Source organism: Nannospalax galili, unplaced genomic scaffold, assembly GCF_000622305.1.
Source record: "Nannospalax galili isolate Female #2095 unplaced genomic scaffold, S.galili_v1.0 scaffold373, whole genome shotgun sequence".
NCBI lineage: Eukaryota > Metazoa > Chordata > Mammalia > Rodentia > Spalacidae > Nannospalax > Nannospalax galili.
In genome coordinates, this window is record NW_008332085.1 from 319,189 (window position 1) to 325,754 (window position 6,566).

Consider the following 6,566-nt stretch of genomic DNA (forward strand, 5'->3'; position numbering starts at 1 on the left):
GTTTATCTGCTAGGTGATTCTAGATTCTACAAGAGTCTACAGTCATCACAATGGGGAAGCTTGAATTGTGTTTACAACACAAAAAAGAGAGGACCCAAATTAATAAAAACAGAGTTGAAAAGGGTAATATTACATTAGATACTGAGGAAATTCAGAAAATCCTAAGGACATACTTTAAAAAATCTATATTCCAGTAAACTGGAAAACGTAAAAGAAATGACGAATTTCTAGATATATATGATCCACTTAAACAGACCCATAACATCTGATGACATAGAAGTAGTAATTTAAAATCTCCCAACTACAAAGACTCCACTATCTATCTGATGAACGTAGATACAAATATTCTCAATAAAATAAGAATAAGAGACTGTGAGCTGCTCAGCCCTAAATGGGCCATGTAAATTACATGCTTCCCCCAAAAGCTCAGAAATCTTCTCAGAAGAGGAGGTGGAAGGATTGTAAGGGCCAGAGTGGTGGATAACTCTAAGGAAACACTGTTTTCCAGACAGCAGGGATCAAACATCGCATATGAGTTTCAAAGATTTTGTCAACATGAGTAAGGCTAATGTAAACTGAAGTCACAGGAATCCCAGCATGGAAGACTGGAGGTGGGTAAAATGTTTGTACGCTATCTGTGATACCATATTGCAAAATATCTCCCCAGCTGCAACATTATGAAAACACACACACACACACACACACACACACAATCTCCCCCCAGAATAAAGAAGTGAGACACTCAGAGGGTACATATTCCCACTCCAGGAGAGACATTGCTGACAGAAGGGAGACATCATGACCCTGAGGTAATTTAAATGTCTCCGAGCAAGTGGTATCAGGTTTTAAGGCTGAGTGATAATCCTCTTACTCCCAGTGCTCTGCAGTCTTGACCCACTCGGGCAGCCGTACTACAATTGCCAACGTTTTTAGAGCACTTAATGGAAACAGTTTCTAAGAGTTACGATCCCAGACATCTTTGGCTCCACACATTGGACATTTTCTTCAGAGCTGAGGTGGACGGCACAGAGAGCCTCAGTTTTCCTCACATAACCCTGTCTTCCTTCCTTTTCCTCTGAGGTTATTTACTTCTTTATTTGCCCAGGATTGTTCTTTGCTAAGTCATGAGTCAGGCAGCCCCAAGGTAATCATCTCAATCTCACGCTCCTCTCCAGGGATAAATCAAATTTTTTGAGGTGCCTGAAGCCCACCAGTAGCGGGGAAGGATTCTTCTACTGGGCTCACGAGACGCTCTCTGAGTGCGGAGCAATCAATGCCGACACAGTCAAACATCTTAACTTTTTGATACCACTGGCACATGAGTGTGTATTCTGACTCATTCTGGAACTGGATATTTCTTTTTACCCTTTCTCAGAAGTAGTAAATCACTGACATCAGTTCTCCTTGGGATGATTTTAAAATTGGACATATTGTTTTCACTCATGGCTTGGAAGGAGCTGTGCTTGAGGACTGAATCCAGTTCTTCTGGTTCTAATTTCTTTCCCAGGAACTGGTAGATCTTCTGTATGGTTCCTCGTGTGTCCTAAAAGGAGAAGACACACAAATGAAGGAAAGAAGGAGAAAGACGAGGGCAGGAAGGCGTGAAGGAGGGAGCTGTGGAGGGAGGAAAGGATCCGGGAAGAGAAGTAGTGAAATGGGAACGTATTGAACTAGATGCAGGCACGAGGAGGGGCAGGGGCTGTCCACACAGTATGGATTTGGATTTTGGTTGACTTTAGTTCCTTAGGAGACAGAACTTGGGGTGTTTTTCTTTACCCACAAAGTTGGGGAGGTATATTGGAGATGTATTACCCTAGGTGGACAAAACCTTGCTGTGTAGTCAAAGACAATCTTGAATTTCTGATCCTCCTGCCTCCATCTCTGCAGTGTTGGGACTACAGGTATATGCACCACAAATCCCACATAACGCCCCGAGATTTTTTTTTTTTTTTTGAGACTGGGTCTCACTCTGCAGACTGGATGTCATGGAGCATCATACATAGAACGTTCTGTTCTTCAACTCACAGGGATCCGTCTGCCTATGCCTGTCCCATGATGGGGTTATAGGCATGCATCCCCACGCCCAGCTTTCTGTGGGATTTTGGAAAATATTTTATTTATTATTTTATGTGTTATGATGTATTGCCTGCATGTGTTTGCAAGCACCCGTGTCATGCACTGCTCTTGGAAGTCAGAAGAGGGCGTCAGATGCCTTGGAACTGGAGTTAGGATGGTTGTTAGCTGCCATGTAGGTCCTGGGAATTGAACCCAGGTCCTCTGCAAGAGCAACCAGTGCTCTCAACCACTTTCCATCTCCCCCGTCACTTTGGTTTTTTTTTTTTTTTTTTTTTTTTTTTTAAGAGACTTGTAGAAGTACAGAGGCTTGATGAAGTCTATTGAAAGAGAGGTCCCTAGAAAACTTAACAAAGATTAAAATGTACATAGAATAATACTGTTTTCTAAGGCAAAAGTGAAAAGAATACATATAGTTTTATAATATTTAAATTTTTCAATCATTACTACTGGTATATCATTCTGAGATACTCTGTTTTGTTTTGTTTTCATTTTTGAGAGAAGATCTCAACTCAGATTGGCATGAAATTCACAATCCTCCTACCTCAGTATCCTAAGCACTAGGATTACAGTCATACGCTAAGGTGACTGGCCTAAATCCAGTCGCTTCTGCGCCCTTTGTTCTCGTGGGTTGGTGGCCAATGGCCCACGAGGGTAGGGAGAGACCCACCACTGACAACTGGCCTCCATCCCCAAGTGCTGGGCTTAGAGGCCTGCACCTCCTTGCACATCTTTGGTTTTTTTTGGCCTTTTTGAGACAGGGTCTCCCTGTAGCCCCAGCTGTCCTGGAACTCACTATGTAGACCAGGCTGGCCTTGAACTCACAGAGATCTGCCTGCCTCTGCCTCCCGAGTGCTGGGATTAAAGGCATGCACCACCATGCCCAGCTTTTTTTTTTTTTTTTAAGTTGAGATGTGTTTTAGATCAGCCCATAGTTCTTGTAAACATTTATAAAATTTAATGTGGCATCTCAGCGCATATTAAGCATTTACAACATCTAATCAGGATATTGGCAAGCAATCTATTCAGACACATTTCATTACTTTATGTACCAAATATTCTACATTGAATTGTTTGAATTTTCCAGTGAATTCCAGGCAGCCCTGCTAAGCCTCCTGTGCTGCAGAACACTGGAGTTATCCTTCCCGCCTGCCCATCTGCAGCCTGGCATATCTCACCAGTCTTTTTTTCACTGCATATTTTTCAATGAATTTTTGTGCATTTCATACAATATTGGCGCTGCTGATGAGGGAGAGCTGATATTTGAGGGAGTGATGCTAGACAGACTGAATGGGCTCTAGTGGATGAACTCACTGAGGGATATCTGGGTACACAAACTTGACCTGATAGGCCTCGACAGGTATGTCAGAATCCATGAAATCTTTTTGGGCAGGATCCAGGGGGTTCAGATAGGGGAGGAGGCCTAAATATGATTACGATGTTAAACCTCACCAGTTCTGAGAGTCACTCAGTGCCTTTTTGTCACGGTAGCACTTTGCCTCCCACAATATTTACAGACTGATTCATGATTCCATCCCTTCTCTCAGTCAAGGGGGATTCCATGAACTTGGGCACATTTTTGAAATTACAAACAGTCCACACTGGTCAATGCATTATTAGCTATATCATGTGTCTTCCATGCACAATATTTAAAAGCTTGTGATGCAAGAGGAAGCATTACACTCTGCATCAGGATGTAGGAAGCTAGAGGAAAGACGTGAATGACAAGCGAGGCTATTGGGAGGATAAACCCGACACAGGTCAATGAAAACCAACGGCTGCACTCTCGCTTTCAGTGACTCATCACGAGGATGAACACTGACAGCGAAGGTGTGGAATGGAGACCCCGAGGAACGGGGGACATGACACAAGTGAAGTTGGAGAGGCTGTGTGGTGACAGAAAAAGACGGTTACCTTTTTCAGTTCTTCATAACTCAGGAGCAGGAAGTTGTCCCTCTCTCTCATGGGCATCCAGCCCGGATGTGCTCAAACCATGATCCATATGGCACTGCATGGGGCGGGGGGAGTCAGAAAATATGCAGATTAAAATTATGAAAGTGGGGATAGTCTCCAACCCATAAACTTTATCAATAAACTAATGTATATTTATGGTGTTCATCATGTTTTGAGACTTACGCACAAAGATTTATAGTGAGAGAATCAAATCAAATTAATTATTATATTTCTCACCTCACAGATTTTAAAAAAAATTTTTACAAAAACTTTATTGAGAATTTCATATATGCACATAAGGTGTTTTGATCAACTCCATGTCCACTCCCTCCCATCCAACATTCACCCTGCTGAAGAGGTAACCCTAAAATCTTTTAAGGATTAGTTATAAGCTCCAAAATACTTTTGCCATTTTCGGCCTTTGGAACAGAGTATGTTGCTAAGAGACTCAAGGACATTTTGACTTTTAGCCAAGAAATGGACTCACCATCCTCTGAAGGGGTTAGCCAAATTGCCAATAGGGAATAGTGATGCAGACCTATCTGGCTTCTTCCATGCTGAATAGGGAAACATCACCTCACAGATTTTTATGCCATGAGGAGGCATTATCCTCCTGGAAGATTGTAATGACAGGAGTGTTCCTTGGAGAAATCCATTACACCAATTCAGGAATCTTGGGCATGGCTAGGCTCTAATCACTAGTGTATCTATAGAATTATCTTAAACTCGTTGGGGAATAAGGCCCCTCCACTTTGCCTCACTTCTTTAAGTTTCTACCACTTCCCAATAGTGTCACCTTGAGACCCAAACCTCTAAAATGTGGACAATTGGAGACATTCAAGGATCAGCATTGTGCCTTCACCCAAAAGCTACACGTCTGTAATTCATACTGTGATATGTTCCATGTCCAATAATCCCGGTGTCTTCACTGTTCCTGCGTTAAATGCTTGCAAGAGTACATATTCCCTGAAACAGTAAATAAAGCAAGTCAGGAGAGATATCTGAAAAGTTTATCTAAGTTCAGACCAGTAGGAAAGATGAATTCAAGGATGCTATGACTAGTCTAAGTGCTGAGGGAAGTGATCTATAGAGATCTTCTAAAGAGAAAGTAAATTATGTAATACGTGACAGAGCTTAAGTATATTAAGCAACCTAATGACCAACTGGAGAGATCCAATGAGGCAGGCTCATTGGTAAAAGCACTTGCCATGCAAGTGTGGATGTTCTGTGTTTGAAACCTCAGCACATAAACCTGGCACGTTAGCACCTGTCTTTAACCCCAGTTCTACTTCAGCAAGATTAGAGGGAGAGATAGGAGAATTTACAGTTTGGAGAATAGCTAAGACCAGTGGGTTCAGTGATGAGCAGTAGAAATCATCCTGATTCAAACAAGGTGGAAAGCCAGAGTCAACACCTGACAGTGACTTCTGAGTGCTACACTCATGCTGTGGCACATACACATGCCCACATTCACAAACATGCCTTCATATATGTCATACACACACATAAACATCCACATAAACAGAAACCCAAATGCCAAGCAACATTTGCTGTCACATATCTGTAATGCCAACAATCAGAAGGTAGAGATCAGAGGACCTGGAATGGAAAGGCATTTTAAGATACATAATGAATTTGAACCCACTGTGGGTTACATCAGAACCTCTCTCAAAGCAAACAAACCCAGAGTCAATTGCATGTTAGTGAAGACACCAATAATAAGTCCATGACATTGGTGTGGATGATAATTATCATTGGTTCTATCATTGATGCTGTAGTAAGAAGATATTTGTTTGTAATCATCAGGACTACTAGGTCTCATTTTACCTAGGCTGGTCTCAAGCTTGTTGTGTAGGCAAGGCTGACACTCAACTCTGTCTCCTTAGTGCTGGAATTACAGGCAATCACCATCATACTGAGCCTGGATAGCTGTAACTTTTCACAGTGTAATGAATGTATACCAAGTACCAAGATCTGATACTTGTGATCCAATAATGATCAACTCCAAAATCTGTTTTACTGTAGGGTCATCCTCAATAATCAGATTCCTAAATGCACGCCTATCGGTGCTGTGTAATGGGATGACATAAAACTTAGTTGATACAGAATGTGGGGATGGTATATTATACAGTGTTGAAAACAAAGAATCCCACAGTACAGCAACCTATTGACAGGGACCAAATGAAGCTATGAATCAATGCGCTATGGTTCTTGAGGCCTAATTCCCAGTTGAAGAGGTATTTATAGTGGAGGCTGCTGGGGGAGGGACAGTCACACTTCCTTGGAGTTGTTGCCTGTGGTGGGCTGCTCATGCCCCACACAATGCAACTGTGGGCATCACTGATTTGACTTTAGGTTATATGAAAAATAAAGGTTATTAAGATGGAGATTCAGTAGGGGTTCTAGACGCAGCTGGAGGGGGAAATGAAGACATATTGTATACATGTATGAGCTTTTCAAAGAACTGACATCAAGGCTTCTTAAAATGCTCCATAAAATAGTAAATAAAAGATTACCAACATGTTCATAGAAGCTAAAAT

At 41.9% G+C, this 6,566-nt stretch overlaps 1 pseudogene; it reads right to left on the bottom strand.

The window, feature by feature from the left end:
* Positions 1–5,109, bottom strand: part of LOC103729186 — an 8,733-nt pseudogene extending 3,624 nt beyond the window's left edge.
* Between the last annotated feature and the right edge of the window lie 1,457 nt (positions 5,110–6,566).